The 24716-nt window shown below is 43.5% G+C and overlaps 1 protein-coding gene across 2 annotated transcripts in view; it reads left to right on the top strand.

The window, feature by feature from the left end:
- RNF157 (ring finger protein 157) overlaps positions 1-24716 on the top strand; it is a 1565029-nt gene that overhangs the window by 418807 nt on the left and 1121506 nt on the right. The window lies entirely within an intron of this gene.

The following is a 24716-nucleotide window of genomic DNA, read 5'->3' on the forward strand; positions in this document are numbered from 1 at the left end:
TTTCTCCTTACTCAACTAAAATCTAAAGTGGATGCTTTGGCAGAGGGCATAGAGTGTAAAGAATTACAGGATTTGGTACATGCCTCTGAACAGGTGGGTAAGCATTCTTTGCAGTGTGGTTTCGATGCTTTACAGGCTTCTTCCAGGGTGGCTGCCACTGGTTCTGTTATTCGCAGGCACGCCTGGCTTAAGGATCAGAATTTGTCAGAGCATGTTAAAACTAGAATTTTGGATGCTCCTTTGCAGTCTGAAGTTTTGTTTGGTTCTCCTGTGGAGTCTGTCTTGAAGAAAATGGAAGACAAGGCTAAGTCTATGCAGACTGTTAAAGATTTTTTGCAGGTGCAGCCTCCTAAGTTTAGCAGGAATTGGCCTACTAAGGGATGGGCTTATCCTTCTTCTGATTTACAGTCTAGGGGTAGATCTAGACGTGGTAGGGGCAGAGCTCAGAGTTCTTTCAGGCCTAGAACATGGAGTTCACCTGCACAATCTACAGGTGAGGGCAGGGGCCAGTCCTTTCGTAAACAGGCCCAATGACCTGCATCTTCAGCTGCCAGATTCTTCCTGTCTGGCAGCTCCTTTGGGAGGAAAGTTGGCACTCTTCAAGCAAAACTGGCTTTTAATCACCCAGGACAAATGGGTGTTGGACATTATAGACCAAGGCTACAAGTTTTATTTCCATACATTGCCTCCTTTCAAAGGCATGCCAGACGCTCCTCCTCAGCAAAGGGTAGAGGCTCACAAGCAGATTTCTTTACTTCTTCAAATGGGGCTATACAGCAGGTCCCTCTGTCAGAAGTGGGCCTAGGATTTTATTCTCGCCTGTTTCTAGTACCAAAGAAAGGAAACACTTGGAGGCCAATTTTGGATTTATCTATCCTCAACACATACCTGGACATTCCAAAATTCAAAATGTTGACGTTGCAACAACTTCTACCTCTGTTGGGCAAAGATCACTGGATGGTAACTCTGGATCTCAAAGAGGCTTATCTTCATGTTCCTATCAGGCCCAGTTGCAGGAGACTTTACATTATCAGTTCTCTGCATTGCCCTTTGGCTTATCTACTGCGCCCAGGGTGTTCACAAAGGCTCTGGCTCCAGTGAAAGCCTTCTTGCGGTTAAGAGGAATACAAATTTATCCTTATTTGGACGATTGCCTGGTTCTTGCTCAAGACATGTACCAACTTCTTCATCATCTACAGTATGTGATGGCAGTGTTAAGGTGCCTAGGGTATTCTGTGAACGAAACAAAGTCCAGTCTAGTACCCTCTCAGGAAATGTGTTTTCTGGGTGTGAGACTGAATACAGCTTCCCAGATGGCCTTTTTGACCCCGGACAAGCAAAAGAACCTTACACTTTACTTCCATCAATTGTCTCTACGGTCCAGGCTGACTGCAAGGACAGTCCTTCAAGCCTTGGGGTTCATGGCATCTTGTATTCTGGTGCTTCCCAATGCCAAACTGCATATGAGGAAGCTACAGTGGTATCTCAAAAATGTATGGACACAACACTGCCAAGATCTGGACACTGTCATTCAAATAATACCTTGCATTCAAAAGGAATTTTTGTGGTGGGCTCAGGAATGTCACCTAAACAAGGGACTCTCTGTGACCCGACCGGAGGCGAGTCAGATTTTAACGACAGATGCCTCGGACAAGGCTTGGGGAGCACACCTCAATGGAAAATGGGTTCAAGACACGTGGCCTGCCAGACTTCAACATTTACATATCAACTTGAAGGAGATGTTAGCAGTCCAATTTGCATTGATGGCTTTCAAGGATTTACTTCGCCCAGGGCAAGTGTTGATTCTAGCAGACAACACAACTGCCATGTGGTACATCAACAAGCAAGGGGGAACCCATTCGTACCCTCTTTGCAGGCAAGCAATGATTTTGTGGGAGACTGCTCTCAGTTTACACCTCAATCTTCAGGCAAGGTTTCTACCAGGAGCACAGAACTCCTTAGCAGATGTTTTGAGCAGACAGATAGTGGATCCCCATGAGTGGAAATTGGATCCTCATGTATTTCGAAAATTGACAGTGATATGGGGAACTCCAGACATAGATCTGTTCGCTTCTCCACTAAATTTCCAGTTGCCAAAGTTTTGCACAAAAATGTTTCATCCCACAGCTTGGAAAGTGGATGCTCTATCATTCAGTTGGAGCAATCTTCACGCCTATGCCTTTCCGCCTCTGCCTCTCCTCCCCAAGGTACTCTTGAAGGTCAGACAAGACAAGCCCTCCATGATTCTAATAGCTCCAGATTGGCCTCGACAGCACTAGTACCCTCTGCTGAGGAGTTTAGTACGGGAGCCTCCATGGCCTTTGCCTTCGATTCCGCACCTTTTGTCTCAGGAGGGCAATCATTTCCTCAATGTCATGATTCAGTCCCTGCATCTAACAGCCTGGCATATTCGGTTCTAGAACCTGGAGGGTCGCAGCTTCCACAACAAGTTTTGAATGTTATTTTGGAGGCCAGAAGGCCTAGTACAAGGAAAGTTTATGCTGATAAATGGAGGAGATTTTTAATTTGGAGCAAATCAAAAGAGCTTTGATGTTTCCAGGCCTGATTTAAGTGTTTCTCTTCAATATCTTACAGAATTATTAGACAAGGGTTTGTCTTTCTCCTCTATAAAAGTTCATGCTGCAGCCATTTCTGCTCACTATGACTGTGACCCTCCATTATTCTCTCATCCTTTTGTTTAAGCAATTTCTTAGAGGGGCAAAGAACATAAGACCCCCACGTAGAGCTCCTATTCCTGCCTGGGATCTCAATTTTGTGTTGGAAAAACTTACTTTACTTCCTTTTGAACCTGCAGCTTCTGCTGAGTTAAAGTTTTTGTCTTGGAAGACTGCTTTTTTGTTGGCCATTACGTCTGCTAGAAGGGTTTCTGAATTACAGGCTCTTATGGCAGTTGAACCTTTCCTAATTTTTCATAAGGATAGGGTATCTCTGCGTACTAATCCTTCTTTTATGCCTAAAGTGGTTTCAAATGTGGCCTTGAACCAATCAATTCATTTGTCCACTTTTTATGCAGATCCCCAAAATAAAGGGGAGAAAATTTTGCACACGTTGGATATTCACAGGCAGTTGCGTTATTATTTGAGCAGGACTAAAGGGCTCAGACAGTCTCAGCAGTTGTTTGTTTCTTTTGCTTTAGGTTCTCAGGGGAAACCTGTTTCAAAACAAACTATTTCTAAGTGGATTGGATTTTGTATTGCTTTTTGTTATTCTCATCATGGTAAGGAGATTCCGGCTGGAATCAGACCTCACTCCACTAGGGCTACTGCCACTTCTACAGCTTTTTAAGGGAGTAGCTACTAAAGATATTTTGGAAGCAGCTACTTGGAGTTCAGTGCATACTTTTTCTAAACATTACCACCTTCCTCTTTATTCCAAATCTAGGGCTGGATTTGCCACTGCAATCTTACAGGGCATTTTGGCAGCTCCCAATGCTTTATGATTTTGCCAGCCTCCCTTTACCTCTGCTTTGGGATTCTACCCATATGTAAGGACTGCAGCAATGTGAGATGAAGAACATAGTACAGTTTTGTACCTACCATAAATGTAGATGTTCGAAGATCCACATTGCTGCAGTCCAATTTACCCTCCCTCCTTCCCCTCTGTAGTTTGGAATGGTTGTGTGGTTTGGGTGGTAGCTGTTATTTGTACATGCCTTTTGGGAAGTATTCTATTTTTGGCTGTGGCCTTTCTTTTTAGGGTCTTCTGACATCTGGGGCAAGAAAAGACTGAGGATATGACGTCGGCCATGCGCTTTTATACCCTGACGCTCTGATGTCAGATCTGAGCGCCCATGACCGACGTCAGAGTAATACTTCGGTATTCTGGCCGACCGAGGACAGCGGACTACCCATATGTAAGGACTGCAGCAATGTGGATCTTCGAACATCTACATTTATGGTAGGTACAAAACTGTACTTTTAGTGCTCCAGAAAACAAAGCAAGACAACTGGGAAATTTAGTAAATTAAAAAAGTAAAGCAACTAAAATTCACTTTTCAGTGGCTTGAGACTACAGCCATCCATCATTTCCATGAACTTGGTCCTGCTTGCAGTACCAGGTATTTAGTGTCATGCAGTGTAGATCTCCATACATTACATTTAATCCATTTTTAAAGACTTGAATAACTTTTTTCATCCATCTCACTGGGATTTGCTGAAGTTTTTGAGTAGGCTGTCTCTTGGATGGTTTTCGTTTTCAGTACAGTCCTGAGGTTAAAATGTTGCAGGACAGTTTTTTTTTTATTTTTATTTTTTATTTCATTTCATTTCATTACTTTAAACAGTTTTTTTGTTAGTTTTTTTAACTCTAGATTGCTTCTAGGAGTGCCGATTTATGTAGTGGTAATTATTAATGGAGTATGTGTCTTATATTTAACACCTCTCCCCCATTTGCCTGTGTTGAGCATAGATATGGTGTTGATTACCAGGCTTTGATTAGTTTGGGGGTTTAATGAGCTCTGGATGGTGCCAAAAGGTTCGAGCTTAGGGTGATGAGAGACACCTATATCCTGTGCCCTGCTGCATTTAGCACAGTTATGCTTGCATGAGTTATACTATGTTTGTATGAGTTATACAGACTGCTTAAGCTATATTGACCTGCACTCAGGAGTTTTACAGCTACATTACAGGTAGGTTATGTTTAGCGTATATGACTCTTAAAGATACTGTGATCAAAGTCCTTGGTGTGGCTTGAACTGCACAATAATTGCAACAGCTTCTTCTTCTTTCGACCTTTCCTGGTTAGGGGTCGCCACAGCGGATCACCTGTCCGCTCGTGATTGGCAGTGGAGTTTTACAGTGTCGAGATGCCAGCCTGGCGCCCAACCTTCCACTGAAGGCACACACACACACACACACACACACACACACACACACACACACACACACACACACACACACACACACCTAGGGCCAATTTAGAGTATCCAATCCACCTACAGCATGTCTTTGGGATGTGGGAGGAAACCGGAGCACCAGGAGGAAACCCACGTGACCACAGGGAGGACATGCAGACTCTGCACAGAAGGCACCCCAGCCAGGATCAAACTGGAGAACCTCTTGCTGTGAGGCAGCATTGGTAAACGCTGCACCACCACGGCTGCCCAACAGCATTAGAGGGAATAATTTTAACCCCTCGCCCAACACCTCATGGTGAACTAGTTTATTTGATACTATCTCGGTCTCTGAGCAAATTACCATTGAAGATAAGGCACATACTGCACCTTCATTTAGGATGGAACTTGACCACTAGATAGGTCCTGAAGTAATTTCTGTTTCCGTGATGGAGTCCGTGTTTCTTGCTGATGTGGAAACCAAGACCTTAACACAAGAATACCTAAACTGTAAAACTGTTATATATATTTACACAGTTGCATATTGAAATTATAAAGTGGGGATCATTTTGCTTTCATCCCATTGACTTCAGTGAATTACTTTAGTTTCACATTTTATGTACAGATGAGAGATTCTTATTTATTTCAAGTGTTGTAGTCTTCTGCTGACAATCTGAACGCACCCTTTACTTTTTTTGAAGCCTGTTGTGTCCTCGTAAGCATAAGAGGTTCACTTTTGAGGTCAGTCTTGGAAATACATTATGTATTATTTGACACAAGTTTTCGCCGATTAAGAAGATATTCCCTTTCACCCAGTTTCAGCTGTTTTGTACTCTGGATATTTTGTACGGACCCCTTGCATACACTGTTTTCAGGGGAAATTGTCTTTCCTGTGTGGATTTACCATGCTTCTGAATTATGCATGGGGAATATGGGCCTTAACAGTAGAAAGACATCAATTATTAATGTGGTACTCTAAGCTTCACAGTACACGATGTTCATCCATTGAGTTATAAAAACATTTTACTTAGCTGGCTGTTGCTAGTTGTCACAGGAAAAACACACAGAGGAGAGTTTGTCAGGGACTGGAAAACATTTGTAAATAAGTTTTCATTCTTGCACAGAACCTTTTTAAGTGGAAAGCTTGGTAGAATCATTTTAAAGGTGGTATTTTAAATGCAGGTATTTAGGTCATGTTTTCATTTCAGCTTTTAGTCAGAAACTGTTCTGTTCCCTTATACAGTCTCTCTAAAAGTGCTGTTTTGTGGTTTGTGTTAAAACAGATTTGGAAAATGGCTCATGCAAGTTCACTAATGAGCAGCCAACATCTTAATTGTATAAAAGAAACACTTTTTATCCAAAATGTATAATGTGATTCCTGCAGATGTGTGTAAAAAGTCCAGATTAAAGTAAATGTTTAATGATGAACAGATGAATAAAATGAAAGGGTTTTGCAGCATTTTTTTACAACACACCACAGGAAACCTACACTTGCCATAGAGCTCAATATCCATTCCATCCATGTACAACAGGATTATTGCATGTTTAATTTTATTTTTCTTTATTTTTTTTTAACAATAAAAGAGTAAAAGTTCTTTACTTTCTTTAAGTAGTTATTTTGTAGTACTTTTGGTCACAATGGAGCTAGAATAGTTATCCCCTGCCGGTGTTCCACAGCATTGTAGGGTTTTGCAGGTTTGGTTCTACTTTAAGATCCCTGCCGTCTTGACTTCTGACAGCACACCTTGAACCTGCTCTCCAGTTTATGCTAATTCCCATTTTCTTCTTCCTTTTCAGTTAAGGTAAGCCTGCCAGTACAAGTCAAGACCCTGATTTTTTTTCCTCTATGCCCTTTTTACTTTAGACTGGAGCCTAGGCAGCAGCTGTCCTGCTATATTCCACTTCATCACTGATATGGTGGTTAGGGCAGCAGAATATCTATGTTCCTGCCTATTAGCCAGTCTGTGTCGTATCACGTGGTCACACTGCACTTACATGCAAATGCTGAGGCATCCCTTATTAATGCAGCAGGTAAGCCACTTAACTAGTTTACCAAACCTACTATTTTGCTGCAGCCAGTTAATCCTTCTCAGATGGGCTACTAACTTTGCTGGACTAATGGTATTGCAGAACAGCTTGCTGCAGGCCTACTTTATCCAAGTATGTTTGTGGTCAGAATAGGTTAGTCCAAATATTCTGACTAATTTCAGGATGGAGTTTTTTTTTTTTTTTTTTTTTTTAAGCATAGTGAACCCGCAGGCATTCACCTAGGCCCTCTTCTGTGCCAGAATGCATTATTCATATTTGTGTGCATCCATGCAGATGTCATAATTAATATGTGAGAATTACTTCCTGATCCTCTGTTTTGCAGTATGAGAGTGAACTGTAGAAGGTAAGAGTCACGGATGCCTCACTTCTTCTTTCGGCTTTTCCCGGTTAGGGGTCGCCACAGCGGATCACCTGTCCGCTCATAATTGGCAGTAGAGTTTTACAGTGTTGAGTTGCCAGCCAGGCGCCCAGCCTTCCAGAGAAGGCACACGCACTCGCACCTAGGGCCAATTTAGAGTGTCTGATCCACCTACTGCATGTCTTTGGGATGTGGGAGGAAACCAGAGCACCCGGAGGAAACCCACACGACCACAGGGAGGACATGCAGACTCCGCACAGAAGGCACTCCAGCTGAGGATCGAACCGGAGAACCTCTTGCTGTGAGGCGGTAATGCTAACCACTGCACCTAGAAGCCCTTATTTCTTGATGGTATTCTTTTTTCTGTCCATACCCGCGGTGGTGGTGCTGCGGTAGCATTGTTGCTTCACAGTAAAACGCTGTTCGGTTCGATTCTCAGCCAAAGCGTCTTCTGCGTGGAAACATGCGTGAATGGGCCTACCTTCGTTGAAGGTTGTGCGTCAGGGCTGGTAACTTGGCATGTAAAAATCAACTACCAATCATTAGCGGACCGGAGTTCCGCTGTGGCGACCCCTAGCCGGGAAAAGCCAAAAGACACAACATTCTTTTTTCTGTCAGTGTCTCTTGCTGTCATTCTTTTAATCCTGGAAGAAAAGGAGGTGAAACATTTTCAGTGTACCCTCACTGAGACTGCTGCCTAATTTGTTTACTGTCCTCTGATCAATAAGTCACAAAAAGCAAACAACAAAGAAACACAGGAACACCAATGGTCAATCTCTGAAGGTAGGTCCGTGCCTTAGAGGATCACAAAAATGAGGCAACCAAGTAAAAATACGAGGCAATTTATTCCACACGACTAAAAAAACTGGAACACTCCAACCAACGAAGAGAAAAATAATGTTAAGCGCTTTCTCCTGGGTTCAATCCCAGGCTTCCTCAGAACTACCTAGATGGTAGGCTCTGGGCACTACCAACTGTTGTATTATCTCACCTTGTAGCCCTCCCTCAGGGGTCCACTCTCTATACAGTAACGCTTTGTTCCAGTATACAGACTCCCCCTTTTCCTTGAGAATCTGGCTACTCCCTAGCTACCTCCCTTAAGCCTTGTAGCATAGGGTCCAAGAGCTGAGTTTGTCTCATCTGTATCTGTGTGACTTTTCCCACCTCCCCTTCCACAATAAGTCTTGTATCTTCTGACATTGGTGCCTCACTGACAGCCTGGGTACTACCACTCACATCTGTCCTTTCAGTCACCCTGTCCAAGGTAACATCAGTACCTACCAGGAGCTATGGTTCATCTTAAGGCTAACTGCTACAGGGTAGCTCCCTCCCTGAATTAGCTACATCACCAGTCCTAGCTTCAGAGTGGTGATCAGTTTGAGTCACCAGACCCACATGCCTGTCTCTGCATACACACAAGGTACTGCATTATCAAAATTATTCCCCATCAAGTTATCTGCAGTGATATCCTCAAACACAAGGTGAACTTTTGGAATGTGATTCCTCCTAAAGCTCTGACTGGAATGGACTGCCGAAGCAAGTACTGCTCCTCTTTAACCACTGCAGGCTTCACAATGGTTATGTCAGAGGCTGTTTCTCTTGACAGTGGCCTGTTTTCCATCCACCAAGATAGGGTACAAACTCTGGTGGTAGTTTGATACCGTTGTCTCCAGACAACTTGCCACTGGCATTCTGTTCCCACTTGCTCACTCCCCCACTTTTTGTTCCACATGTTGCCTCCGTGGGTATCTGTATGATACATGGCCCCACTGATTACGTTTAAAACATTTAACCCTTGATCCTGGCCATGTAACTGAACTGGTGGCTTCCCGTGTTACTGGGAGACTCTGTTGAGGCTGTTTAGGCTGCCCCCCCCCCATGGGTTCCCTTATATCCATGTGCAGCACTGTATATCCCTTTCTGTGCAATGATGCCCTGCTTGCCAAGTAAAGATCCCCTTTTTCCCCAGCTTAACTGCAGAGTTGCATTCCCTGTCTGCCAACCAGATTCTCGTGTCCTCAAAGTACTAAAGGGTTGTTCCATCACCAAAAGGTCTGCTGGTCCTTGAGAAGTTGTGACCTGACGCAGACAAACCCACCTATTTTAATAAGTGCTTAACTCAGCAATATAATCACATACACTTTCATCTGCCTTGTATCTATACTCACAAAACTTTTTTCTGTAAGCTTCAGGTGTTGACTTAAAACATTCCAATAAACATTTTATAAATGTGTCATAATTGAAGCAGTCCGTGTCAGACAATTTAGAAACAGCAGTTACCATTTTAACATGGAGTAAGAGGGTCAGGAACTGTATCCAGAGCCCTTGGTCAACATTATGCTGTTTATATATCCTTTCAAATACATGAATAAAACTATCAAAATTATCATTGTCTGTAAATTATGGCAGAAATTTACTGACCTTTATTGCTTCTGGGATTCAGTTTTTCCCTTCCTCAGTACCTCCATGAACCTGGTGAAGAGTCAGCATCTCCCAGTCATGTTAATGCTGCTTCTCTTTTTCTTTAGACTCCAAACGCAGCATTCTCTCATTTTCTTCGGCCTCCAAACACTGCAGTTTCTTGAGTCTAGTTCCAAACATTTGGCCTCCAGTTCAGTCTCTTTAATTTCAGATGTATTTTTAAGTCCTCTGAGGAAAAGTTGAACCGTTCTGTTTCCGAGGGCTGTACATCCCCAATGCCAGACTGGTTGTCTTCCTGGTTGCTGGTCTGTGCTGCAGCTGTGATTTAAGGTTGCAATAATTTCCCTTTTAGTCAGGTTGGCATGCACCAGCCCTTTGACTTGGCACATCTCAGCCAACTGGTTCCTTGTCAGCTTGCAGTAATCCTCTGCTGACATCCTTGCCTGCTTTCCCTGACTGACTAAGCTAACAAAAAGTAAATAAAACTATTGTGATATGAAAGTCTGAGTGTCTACTTTGTGGCTGCTTGAGAGTACACCTTTTTTGTGACAACTGCTTACAGGCTACAGGAGTTCAATTAATATCCCACCACTGCTCACCAATATGTGACATCCCCACTCTGGACTAGTAATCAAGGAGCATGAATCCTCACCACTGACACTGGAGAGTGATGTGCACTTGGAAAACAAATAGATACACTCAGTATTTCCAGACACAGACCTTTCTCCATCAGGCACAGTTTCTCTTAAGATCACAGAGGGCACATACTCAGCCCAGGGTCTGGGTGTCTCTGCCTCTCCCCAGGTCCCCAGTAAAATTCCCCAATGGTACTGTGAAATCAATGCTTCATGTCCCTGCCCAAAGTAGCTGACACAAACATTGAGATTTTTTTTTTCACACACCTGGGAAAGGCTGGCTACCCGCTTTGCCCAGACTATAAGGTAGAATCACTGCCACCAGTCAGTTACTGTAAAGCTGTTAAAAGGGCATCCGTTAATGCTGATTGAAGTTAATACAAATGGTAATGTTGACCAAATAGCTAGGCTTTCAGGAGTGGCCAGAGTTATCACCAAATAAATATGTGCAAATACTCTCAAAGCTTAAATATTTTCTATAAATGACCAGCCACAATGAAAAGTTTAAATATATTTAGTATTAAATAAAAAAAAAAAAAAACCTAAATATATATTTACAGGAGACCACAGAGTTCAAATCACAGGCAATATTGAAAAATAACATTGCTGGACAGACTCGTACAACTAAAGAAAAACAATCTGTATAATAAGCTTAACTATATTCTTGACTGAATCTGGGAGAATTACTATTTCCTAATAGCTTACTTGATAGAGCAAGACACAATGAAATACATGAGCAGTCCTAGTCAAGTTCCACAAAACAGAGTAATCGGTACTCCCTGTAAAATATATTATCCAAGATGATTTGCAGAATGACCTCATCTGGTCACCTGACAGTAGTTTCTCACTGTATCCCCATTATAGCTGAGACAAGAATTTAGCATAGATGAATACAATACACACAAATGTTGAAGGCAGTGCCTGGGGCTTCTGTGGTTTTTACTGAGCTAATGAACAAAGGTCTCTTCCAGACCCACTGTCTCTGGTCCTATTCAGCACTGTGGGGTGCCGTTTTAATGGTTTAACATTTCACTTATTTTTCTCAAAGTAAACTAGCTGGTTAACCTCTGCTGTCCAAGTATCCACTTTTAAAACATATGCATTTTATTCAGTTAAAATAATACATGTACATTTGTTTTCATTCCAGTAGGGTGCACTGTTGATTCATTTTAACACAAGTAAACCTCACAAATACATTTTCAGCACAAGCATCTGTACAAATCTGTTTGATATACAGATGACATGATTATTTACAAAATTCCAGGTAGCTGTGCTAGCAAGTCATACATCCATTGCCCTACTTCGCCATGCATGGCTGCAGTATCTCCTATTGTCACACACCTAACTGACCTTCCTAAGTTATAAAATCTCTTTAGTTGACCAAAACAGAAAGGAGGAGGGGTAGTTCTCCTGTACTTAAACTCCCATATTGTCAGCCAGTACACCAACTGCATTCCAGAATTCCACAACTCAAAATAATAATTAAACTTAAAAAAATAAAATAAAAAATAAAAAAAACTGTTTCACAGCAGTATACATAACACCAGACAACACCGTACCCATATCTGAAGATGTACTCTTTTGGCTTTCTAACACAATCCCCAAGTAATTAATAGTGCTTGGAGATGGAAGTATTACATGGCATGACCTAACTATATACTGCCCATCATTTAGCATAAACCTGTCCAGATTATCACATCTCGTGAATACCTCAGCCAGGTCAGACAAAATCAACAGCAAGGGTAGCATAATTAATTGTAGTACGTGTCCAATCCCACCAAATATATTCCAGCCATCACTCTGCAATCAACTTCCTGCCTACAACCATAGAACTGTTTCACATGAGGCAGGAAACCACAATATCAATTTAACTCCTGCACGACCAAGCGTCTGTCAATAACATTTTGAAAACCATAAAATGTTCTAAGCTAAAAACACTCCCTTTAGGTGAAGTTGTCCACCATTTTAATAATTATTCCTAAATATCCTTATTAGCTAAGTCCTAGTTCTTAACAAGAGTAAAAATGAATCCTCCATGGCTTTCCAAAATGTCAAATCTGATGGACAGAAGCAAAGCATGGAAACCATGGCAAGAGTATAAAACAGACCAATGTAGCGTATCTTACAGAAGACTTCGTAACCAGGTGAAAAAAGTCAGCATAGACAAAATATATTGTCTTCACCTCCAAAACCAGGATAAGCACAATTCACAAAAATTCTGGTCATTTGTTAGCTCACTCCTACACACATGTAATAAAAAAAGACCCCAGTTCATCACCAGACATTCTCCCTCTCCAAACTGCAACCATCTTTTAAGAAATCTTTCATTGATGACATATCCTGAAAGTCATCCTCTCTAGATTGCCCCCACTCCGAGCCATCCTGTGACACTAAAAAAAACCTACTTATTAGACTCCCCACCCCAACACTGCTAATAAATTCTCTAGCTTATGCAGAAAGACTAAACTTCACCCTAAACCCAGTCTCCACTTCCACCTTAAAGAATTTACTGTTAAAAAAAATGAAAATCCTGTACTATCTCAGACGTTAATCTCTTAACAGAATACCTTAAACATGCTGCAGAGTACATAGCCTACCTTTTTTCCCCAATAAACATCTTTATTAAATCATCATGTATGACATTGTCTTAAATTTATATAAATGAAAAACAAACAATATTGACACCACTTTAGCTGCAAACATTATACATCACAGGCACCATTGAAACAACTGTAGTTGCAAACATTATACATCACTTATAATCTAGCCAGTCATTGTCATAACCATCATATGGCTAATTCAAATCCTGCCTCTTAAACCTCATTCCTTCTCTGCGTATATTGATGTTCTTCGTGTTTCACTGTTGCAGTCCTCACATATGGGTTATCCCGGCTCCCCAGTAGCCCTCAGTCGGCCCGAATACCAGAGTCCGTGGTATATGATGTCAGCTGCCGCCAGTTGTAAAACTGATGTCAGTATGTCCGGTATAAAGGGTGGCAGTCGACACCATTTCCTCAGTCTTTCTTGCCGTGGAGCCCGAAGCAGATGCAATTCGCACTAGTGCCGGTCGGCCGTTTACCTTAGTTTCACTTTCCGACTACCAAGTTGAAGACGCCTTCAGATAAGTACCCCGTTGGGGATCCTCTTTTCTTGGTTTAACGAATGTCAGATAAAGTTAATAACAGTCTTGTCTGTGGAAAACAGATTCCGCACCATGATTTCCATTCCTATTGTATAACTTGTTTGGGTCTTGAGCACGACGTCCCTAACTGTGATCTCTGTGCTTCCTTTAACCCGTGTACCATATGTTGTAGAACTAAGATTTGGTATAAGCATTTCGGAGTCTGGCCTAAGTTGGTTGGTATGATGTCTTCTGGTCTCTCGACTTAGGATATACCTAGGAAACACAAAGGTAAGGACCGCGACAGGCCTAGGTTTAAATCTTCTGATGACACACTGGTGAAATTGGTCATCAGCACAGCGGTAGTCAGTGAGGTGCTTTCGCAGCCCCTGCAGTCTGCAGCTTTTCAGCCGCAGGCCTCTGCCGAGACCTTTACAGAGTCCTCCATGCCGCAGGCTGCTTTTTCGTCTTCAGATCCTCTGCCTGTCGCCGCCTCAGATAGGTCCGGAGCCGCTTTGCAGGCACTGGCTTCTGACTCCTTCTTTTCGACATGAGACCAGAACCAGACCGACTACCTTAGTTCAGACTTCTGCAGTTGCTAGGCCTCCCGAGTCCCTCTGGATTGCTAGTAAATCTTCCAGCCGCAAACCTACTCACAACAGGCATCGGCCTCCCCTCCTGTACCTCAGTCCCAGTTGGCAAAGATGGCTGGTGATCTTTCCCTGATTAGGGGCTCTCACCCCCCCTTCAGAGTGGGCTAGGGAATGATCTCCTGATGTTTTGTCTGCCTCCCAGATTTTGAAATTCCCAGTATGTCTGCTGTTGAAGAAGGAAATTCTCAGCTTTTTTCTGGCTTTGAGGATTCTGATGCTTTATCCCTTCTGCCTTCCCTCCAGACGATTTTTCCTTTGGGGATACTTTGAATACTCTTAGGGAGCATTTCAAATGGTTATGTCAGGATTTTCCACAATCTAAGAAAAGAATCTGGGGATTTTTAGATTTACGGCAGCATAAGCCTCTGGCTATACCTTCGGTTTTGGAAGTTGTGGATGATGTTTTCATGGAAAATTCTTTAACTCCTAATTCTGTTCCACCTGCCCCCAGAAAACTGGATAGGTATTACAGGGTTCCTGATTCCCATCAATTCCTTTTTAAAAACCCTACTGCTAATCCAGAAATTATTTCTCAAGGCCCCAAGGTTGTTAAGGCTACTATTGCTAAAACCCTGTGGTTTCTGATAAGGAATCTAGGGTCTTGGACAGGTGAGCTAAAAAAAAGTCTATACCTCTGCAACTCTTGCTATTGGAGCCATGTCTTTTTCACATGCTTAAGTATCAGCAGCATACTTTGGAGGCTATTAAGGCTAAACTTAAAGATATTCCTTCCATGACTGAGAACAAAGATTTACTAGGCTTACTGAATTCTGCCACTTTAATAAGCATTCACTTCATTGTGGTTTTGACACTTTGGAAATTTCCTTCAGAGCAGCAGCCACTGGTTCTGTAATTAGAAGGCATGCTCGACTTGGGGAGCTGCCTCTTTCTGAACCAGTTAAATCTAAATTGCTGGATGTTCCTTTGCATAAGGACAATCTTTTTGGTAATAAGGCTGAGGAGGTATTGAAGAAGTTGGAGGATAAGGCAAAATCTATTTAAGCTGTAAAAGATTTCTTTCATGTTCAGCCTCTTTGGTTCAGTAGACATTATCCTTCCAAGAATTGGTCTTTCCCTGATCCTGGCAAACAGGGTTGCTCTAGGTCTGGGGGTTTCAGGTTTTCCAGAGGGCAGGCTTCTGCCCCTCAAAGGGCTAAACAGTGGCATTCTCCTGCTAAATCGGGGAGTTCTAAGCCAGCTTTCAAAAGCAAACATTCTCAATGACTCTGGCCTTCTTGTGCCTACCTCTGTGGACCCTGGGATGTTCATCGTGTTACCCTGCTGCAGTCATCACACTTGGGTTATCCTGTCGTCAAGCGGTCCCACAGTCTGCTGGATTTCCAAAGTCTTGGTCCGACATCTGTTGCTGTCGCCTCATCCCTGACGTCAGTGCGCCAGGGGTACATATACTGCAACCGACGCCATTTTCTTCAGTCTTTCTTGCCGCGCGGTGCCCGAAGCAGAAGCAGTTCGCAAGTGCCGGTCGGCCGACTCCTGAGATTGTCGAATTCGAATTTCAGACCGAAGTCTTCTATAAAGCTAAGTACCCCGTTGGGGAAACTTTTCTTGCCTCAGACCGATGTCAGAAAAAATTAACCATTGTATTTCTTGTGGGAAGCAAATACCTCATAAGGATTTTCATTTTTATTGTATACCTTGCCTAGACCCTGATCACGACGTCACTTCTTGTCGTTTTTGTGCTAGGTTTAATAAGCGTACTATTAAAAGACTATTTGATTTCGCACGACACTTTTTTGGTAGAAAATTTAACTAACTAATTTAGCTACCGACTACCGGCGTGCACAAAAAGCGCAGGGACAAGGACCGACAGCCCAGGCCTACGCCCGATTCCGAGGCCTCGGTTGATCCGGTCTCCGGTTATCACTGAGGCTCCGATGCAGCCCCTGACTACCGCAGTTCTGGAACCCGAGACCGCTACTGCTATTTTGACGGAATGTACTAGGCCGACGCAGCCTTTTACTTCAGGCCCTTCCGATGATTTACCTTCCAAGGACGTCGGTGCTTCAGAAACGCCATCGGTTTCTGAAGGTGTATTCGGACCGACGACTCTTACAGTCAAAACGTTTTCCAAGTCGAAGACTCCTTCTAAATCAAAAAAGACTATTTCCAAGTCGAAGACTCCTTCTAAATCAAAAAAGACTACACTTCAGTCTCCTGTTCAAGGCCCTATGCTTAAGAAACAGATGCTCAAAATGGCTGAAGATTTGATTTCTCTTATCAGGGGTTCTCAGCCTCCTGACAAAAGACCTAGACAAGAGGAAGATTCTGCTTCCTCTGAGCAACTGTCTATTTCTTCGGATTCCTCTGAGGACCAAGATTATTCCTTCTCTCCTTATGAAGATTCTGATTCTGAGGATTCTGTTCCCTCAGCTTCTCCTCCTGAAGACTACTCTTTTGGGGAAACTTTACACACTATGAGGGAACATTTTCACTGGGAAGGTCAGGATTACTCTGATTCCAAGAAAAGGCTCAGAGAGTTTCTCTTACTCCCCCAACACAGGCCTCTAGCCATCCCTCCTGTTTTGGACATTGTGGATGATGTCTATTTAGAATCCAGTTTCAACCCAGACTCTCTACCTCCTGCTCCGGCCAAGCCTGACCGATACTACAGAGTTCCTGATTCCCACAAATTTCTTTACAAAAGCCCAGTAGCTGACCCAGAGACTATCTCCCAGGGTCCCAAGGGGGCTAAGGCTTCCATAGCTAAAAACCCAGTACCTTCTGAAAGGGATTCTAGAGCACTAGACAGGTGAGGGAAAAAGGTTTACACCTCAGCCACATTAGCTATGAGAGCACTAAATTGTCAATTTCATATAGTATCAGCAATTTCTGATTTCTCAGTTAAAACAAAAGATAACCTCCCTCCCTCAACAATCTGAATTGAAAGTAGTACAGGATTTGTTGCACGCCACCGAGCAGGTGGGCAAACATACCTTACAATGTGGGTTTGATTCTTTAGAGGCCTCCTGCAGAGCAGCTGTCACTGGATCAGTTATACATAGACATGCCTGGTTAAAGGAACAAAGTCTGCCTGATCATGTTAAAGCAAAACTACTAGATGCTGCCTTACAGCAGGATGTTCTTTTTGGAGTTAAAGCAGAAGAAGTTTTAAAGAAAATGGAAGATAAGGCGAAATCAATGCAGACAGTCAAAGATTTCCTACAAGTACAACCCCCTCGATTCAGCAGAAACTGACCAACAAAAAATTGGTCCTTTCCAGCCACTGACAGACCTCAGAGGGGTAAATACAGGTGACCAAGGGGCAGAGGACAACCACAAGCCCAGTATAAACCTTGCCAATGGGGCACTACAACCCAGAAGGGAGGAAGAAGACAGGTCTCAATCCACCAGAAGGCAAACTCAATGACTTGCACCTCAGCTGGCCAAACAAAGCTCTTTTGTCAGCCCCCTTAGGGGGAAAACTAGCACTATTTGCAGACAGCTGGCACATGATCACAAAGGACAAATGGGTCCTGGACATAATTTTACGAGGATACAGATTCCACTTTCACACCTTACCAATGAAAAGAGGAATACCAAACCTGCCACAAAATCAAAGGGCAGAGGCTCAAAAACAAATTACTGCTCTCATGACCATGAGAGCCATTCAGCGGGTACCAACTCAAGAGCAAGGCCAAGGATTTTACTCAAGGCTCTTTCTAGTACCCAGAAAGGACAATGCTTGGAGACCAATTCTGGACCTTTCAACTCTAAACACTTACAAGTCCCCAAATTTAAGATGCTAACACTACAGCAGCTACTTCCCATGTTGGGCAAGGAAGCATGGCTGGTAATGTTGGACCTCAAGGAGGCATACCTGCATGTCCCTATCAGACAAAGTTGCAGAAGATACTTCCGTTTCATTGCAGGTTCAACCCATTATCAATTCTCTGCACTGCCCTTTGGCTTACCTACTGTGCCCAGAGTTTTCACAAAATGTCTGGCACCAGTAATTGCATACTGCAGACAAAGAGGAATTCAAATATATCCATACCTGGACGACTGCCTCATCCAAGCAGAAAGAAAAGACAGTCTCTTACATCATTTGGCTTTTGTGAAGCATCTACTAAATTGTCTGGGGTACACAGTAAACGAAAAGAAGTCAAAACTAGTACCCTCATAAAAAATGACATTCCTGGGTGCCAGCTTGGACACAACGGCCCAGAAGGCTTATCTTACACCAGGCAAGCAACTTCAACTGACTCGGTATTTCAAGACAACGGCATCAAAGACCCAATTTACTGCAAGAAAAATTCTGCAGGCTTTGGGCTTCATAGCATCTTGCATTCTGATACCATTTGCAAAACTGCATATGAGGAAATTAATGGTACCTAAAAAGCATATGGTCTCAACACAGCCACAGCTTGGACACAGTGATATCTCTCATTCCCTGCCTTCAACAGGAATTTCTGTGGTGGGCACAGGCATGTCACCTCAACAAGGGTCAGCCTTTCACCTTGCCCCCAACCAGGCAAACTATCACAACAGATGCTTCAGACTATGCCTGGGGGGCACACATGGCAGGGCAATGCATTCAAGGCCTATGGACTGCAGAACAAAGAAAACTGCACATAAATCAAAGAGATGCTAGCTGTACAGAAAGCTCTGACAGCCTTCAAGGATCTACTACAGCCAGGACAACTTGCAATAAAGACGGACAACACCACACTAATGTGGTACATAAACAAACAAGGGGGCACACATTCCTACCCTATTTGCAGGCAAGCAATAATCTTATGGAACACAGCTCTGGCCTACCAAGTCCAGTTACAAGCTCAGTTCCTGCCAGGACAGAAAAACACATTGGCAGATGACCTAAGCAGAAACATCAAAGATCCCCACGAGTGGAAACTAGACCCACAAATATTTACAATGATAACTCAAAAATGGAGCCTTCCAAATATAGACCTGTTTTCCAGTCCTCAAAACTACCAACTGACAAAATTCTGTACAAGGACATTCCACCATCAAGCTTGGAAAGTGGACGCTGTCTCCTTCAGTTGGAAAAACCTAACAGCATATGCCTTTCCTCCATTACCTCCTCTCACAAAGGTTCTTTTGAAGGTCAAAAAGGAGAAACCTCGACTGATTCTCATAGCCCCAGACTGGCCACGCCAGCACTGGTACCCGCTATTGAAGAATATGGCTCACAGCCCACCATGGATATTGCCTCAAATACCTCATTTGCTCACGCAGCAAAACAAACAGATTCTACACAGCCAGCTCAAAACCTTAAACCTGGCTGCATGGCAAATCAATTAAGCATCCAACCAGCCCCTCTTTCACAAGCAGTACTGGATGTTATTCTGGAAGCCAGGAGGCCAAGCACCAGGAAGGCTTACTTGGGAAAATGAAAAAGGTTTTCTGCTTGGAACCAAGCTAAAGGCCAAGACACAACTCAGCCTCATATGCCTCACATTCTACAGTATTTAGCTGAGATGTTGCACAAAGGACTTTCCTTTTCCTCAATTAAAATCCATGCTGCAGCTATTTCATCCCACTAAGACACAAATCCACCTTTATTTTCAAATCCTCTTCTAAGGCAGTTCCTCAGAGGGGCAAAAAACATTAGACTACCTAGAAGAGCTCCTACTCCAACATGGGACCTCAACTTTGTTCTGGAAAAACTAACGCTACCTCCCTTTGAACCAGCTTTCTCTGCAGACCTTCAGTTCCTATCTTGGAAGACTGCCCTGCTCCTGGCAATAACTTCTGCCAGGAGACTCTCAGAATTACAGGCACTTATGGCAGTGGAACCTTTCCTCATTTTTCATCAAGACAGAGTTTCTCTACGAACTAATCCTTCCTTCATGCCTAAGGTGGTTTCCAGTGTAGCTTTAAATCGAACCATCCACCTACCCACTTTCTTCCCCAATCCACAGAACAAAGGTGATAGACTCCTGCATTCCTTGGACATTCACAGACAGCTTCGTTACTACTTGGATAAAGCTAAGACTTTCAGAAAAACTGACCAGCTATTTCTATCCTATGCTACAGCTTCTCAAGGGAGGGCCATATCCAAACAAACCATTTCTAAATGGATAGGCCATTGCATACGGTTCTGTTATACCCATCATGGGAAACCAGTTCCCCCTACCATTAGATCCCACTCTACCAGGGCAACAGCTACCTCTACAGCCTTTCTCAGGGGGGTTCCTACCAAGGAAATTTTAGAAGCGGCAACTTGGAGTTCTGTACACACCTTCACCAAACACTATCACTTACCTCTTTATTCTAAGTCCAGGGCAGGCTTCGCCACTGCAGTCCTGCAGGGCCTCATTGCCTCCACTAACCCTCTATGATACCTCCACCCTACCTTAGCTTTGGGACTCAACCCAAGTGTGATGACTGCAGCAGGGTAACACGATGAACATAGTACAGTTTTGTACCTACCATAAATGTAGATGTTAGAGTGTTCACCCTGCTGCAGTCCAGGTTACCCTCCCTCCAACCCCTGTCATCTACTAGCTAAATCTCTGCTATGCCTTACTGATGTATTTGCTTATAGCTGAAGGGATTTTATGTTTGAACAGTGTTCTCACCATTTTGTACTAATTTGGATCACCTTTTTGGGGGCACCTGACATCTGGGGCAAGAAAAACTGAAGAAAATGGCATCGGTTGCAGTATATGTACCCCTGGTGCACTGACGTCAGGGTTGAGGCGACAGCAACCGACGTTGGACCAAGACTTTGGAAATCTGGCCGACTGCGGGACCGCCTGACGACAGAATAACCCAAGTGTGATGACTGCAGCAGGGTGAACACTCAAACATCTACATTTATGGTAGGTACAAAACTGTACTTTTCCTTTGGGGGTGGAAGTTTAGCCAGGTTTGCAGAGGTATGGTCTACCATCACAGATGACAAATGGGTGCTCAGTATAGTAAACCAAGGTTATAAGTTTTACTTTCACACCTTCCCTCTTTTACAAGGGTTCCCAGGCATACCCAAAAATCACAAGGCAGAGGTAGGAACTCAAATTTCTTCACTACTGACTGTGGGGGCTACAGAGCCAGTTCCTGCAAATCAGGCAGGCCTAGGCTTTTATTAAAGGCTTTTTCTGGTACCCAAGAAAGGGGGCACCTGGTGCCCTATTTTGGATCTGTCCATTCTAAACACCTTTTCTGGTGATTCCCAAATTCACGATGCTCACCCTTCAACAATTACTACCAATGCTGGGCAAGGATTCATGGCTGGTAACTTTGGATCTCAAGGAGGCTTATCTGCACATCCCAATAAAGGGAGAGTTACAGGCTGTTCCTTTACTTCAGGGCTGGGGAGCAACACTTTCAATTCTCTGCATTGCCCTTTGGCTTACCTACTGCTCCCAGAGTTTTTACGAAGTGCCTGGCTCCAGCTATTGCTTTTTGCAGGCAGAGAAACATTCACATTTATCCTTACCTGGATGACTGTCTCATTCAAGCAAATTCCCCAGAACAACTACAAAAAGATTTGGATTTCATGAAGAACATTCTCACCTCTTTGGGTTACACTCTCAACGAAAAGCCAAAGTTGGTTCCTTCAAGGGAGATTGTTTTCCTGGGAGCAAGTCTGAATACAGCCACTCAGATGGTATTCCTCCTTCAACAGAAGCAAGAAGATCTTTCCTCTTACTTCATGAACTTAGCAAGCATGACCCAGCTCTCTGCAAGGCAATTCCTGCAAGCACTGGGGTTCATGGCTAAATGTATTTTGATGATCCCATATGCAAGGCTGCATATGAGAACTTCAATGGTACCTCAAGAACCTTTGGTGTCAACACACACAGGACTTAGACTTGATTCTTCCCCTGATTCCCTGTCTACAAATGGAGTTCCTCTGGTGGGCGACAACCTGTTCTCAGAACAAGGGTCTGCCTTTCTGCCCACCGCCTGCCAGCCAGACTCTCACCACAGACGCCTCAGATGTTGCATGGGGGGGCTCATCTAGAGGGCAGGGGCATACAGGGGACTTGGAACACCTAACAGATACATCTGCGCATAAACTTAAAAGAATTTATGGCAGTGCAGCAGGCATTGCTGGCTTTCAAGGACCTACTCTACCCTGGGACTCTGCTGATCAGGACAGACAATACCACAGTCATGTGGTACATCAACAAGCAAGGGAGGACTCGCTCTTACCCCTTGTGCAGACAAAGCATGAGGTTATGGTCCATAGCAGCATCCTTGCTGTTACATCTAATAGCCCAGTATTTTCCAGGGAGGCAAAACTCCTTGGCGGATCATTTGAGCAGACATGTTCTGGGTCCTCATGAGTGGCAACTGAACAGGACATTTTCCATCGCATCACTCATCATTGGGGCACCCCACAAGTGGATCCTTTCTAATCTCACACCAGTCATCTCCTTCCAACCTTCTACACCAGGGAGTTTCACAGCAAAGCTTGGAGGGTGGATGCATTGTCTTTCCCATGGAAGCATCTCTGTTTATGCATTCCCTCCTCTTCCTCTTCTTCCCAGGGTCCTGCTAAAGATAAGGGACGAAAAACCACAGGCTATTCTGATGGCACCAAATTGGCCCAGGCAGCATTGGTATTCCCTCCTTCGCAGCCTTTCCCAGGCTCAGCCTTGGCATCTTCCCCTGGTACCAGATCTGTTGGTTCAGGGAGGGGAAAAGTTCCTTCATCCTCATCTTCAAATCAGTTCTCTAATCCATGACCCAAGTATATTCTTCTCCATCCAGCTGCTTCACTCTACAGTAAGCTGATTTGTCTGAAGTCTACCAAACTGGCATGGTAGTTCGAAAAGCGCTTCACTTTTTGTTTGGAATAAAGCTTTGTGGATTATTCATTTGTGCACCGGAGCCGTTATTTTACTTACACTGCATTTGACTGCCTGGCTAATACTCTAAATCTTTCGCAACAGGTGGTTGAATTTCTTCATGAGGCCAGGAGGCCTAGCACAAGAAAATCCTATGCAAATAAATGGAAGAGATTTTGCTCTTGGAAGCTAGCTAAAGGAGAAGACTCTTCTCATCCTTCACTTTCACTCATTCTTGACTACCTAGCAGGATTGCATAATGGTGGACTTTCCTTTTGTTCAATCAAAATTCACGCTTCAGCATTTTCGGCTCATTGTTCTTTTGAGCAACCCATTTTTTCTCACTTCTTGATGAAACAGTTCCTGAGGGGAGTTAGTAATCTTAGACCTCACTGAAGAGCTCCTACTCCTGCTAGGGATCTTAATTTTGTCCTGGAAAAAATCTTACTCTGTTTCCCTTTGAACCAGCTGCCTCTGCAGATTTGAAGTTTCTATCCTGGAAGACCGCTTTCCATTTAGCTATTACTTCAGCTAGAAGGGTATCTGAGCTGCAAGCCTTAATGGCAGTAGAACCTTTCATTATTTTTCACTCTGATCAGGTTTCTCCTAGAACCAGTCCCTCATTTATGCCTAAGGTAGTTTCCATTTTAACCCTTAACCAGTCTATTCACCTGCCTGCATTTTTCAACAATCCCCAAAATAAAGGGGAAAGGATTCTGCACTCTCTTGATGTGCATAGACAGCTGAGATTTTACCTAGACAGGACCAATTCCTTTTGAAAATCTGAACAGTTATTTGTTAGTTTTGCTCCTGGGGCTCAGTGTAAAGCTATTTCAAAACAAACCATCTCCAAATGGATTGCTCATTGTATTCACTTTTGTTACCTGCAGCATTAGAAGGTTCCCCCTCTGGGTATTAGGACCCATTCTACTAGAGCAGCCTATACCTCTGCAGCCTTTCTGAGAGGTGTGTCTACTAAGGACATTCTAGAAGCAGCTACTTGGTCTTCTATCCATACTTTCACAAAGCATTACAATCTACCCTTATTTTCTAAATCCAGGGCCGGTTTTGCCTCTGCAGTTTTGCAGGGCCTCCTTACCAACCCTTAATTTGTGATCCTTCCTCCCCCCCTTTGTCTTCTTACTGGGCTTTGGAAATCGACCCATATGCGAGGACTGCAACAGTGAAACACAAAGAACCTAGTACAGTTGTTTACACTTGCCATAAATGTAGATGTTAGAGTGTATTCACTGTTGCAGTCCTGGTTTCCCACTCTCCATTCCCCCCTTTTTTTTCTTAAGGCACAGTCTATAGATTTTTATTTCTGTATGATGTGTCCAGGGTGCTACCTTTCCTGGGTTAGCCTTCTTTTGGGGGCTCCTGACAGTTAAGGCAAGAAAAACTGAGGAAATAGCGTCTGCTGCCACCCTTTATACCTGATGTACTGACATCAGTTTTACAACCGGCGGCAGCCGACGTTGTATACAAGGGACTCTGGTATTCGGGCCGACTGCGGGCTACCGGGGAGACGGATAACCCATATGTGAGGACTGCAACCGTGAATACACTCAAACATCTACATTTATGGTAAGTGTACACAATTTGATTTCCATTTTCTACAAATTGCTTTTTTGGCAGCCACCATAATTGGATTCTGCAAGGCTTCATTATGTCTAGGCACTTCCGATTCTGTATCATAGTTCAAAAAAATCTCCCCAGTCAATTCAAACCATGCATCCAGCATCTCCCACAGAGCAGTCTGCAGGAAATCTCTAAAGTCTGCCAGCACACTACACTCCCAAAAAATGTTCCCAGCCACATCTTTTCTGCCAATCACACCTCCAACA

This window comes from Protopterus annectens, chromosome 4.part0 (genome assembly GCF_019279795.1).
Source record: "Protopterus annectens isolate FY-2018-M chromosome 4.part0, PAN1.0, whole genome shotgun sequence".
NCBI classification, from domain to species: domain Eukaryota; kingdom Metazoa; phylum Chordata; order Ceratodontiformes; family Protopteridae; genus Protopterus; species Protopterus annectens.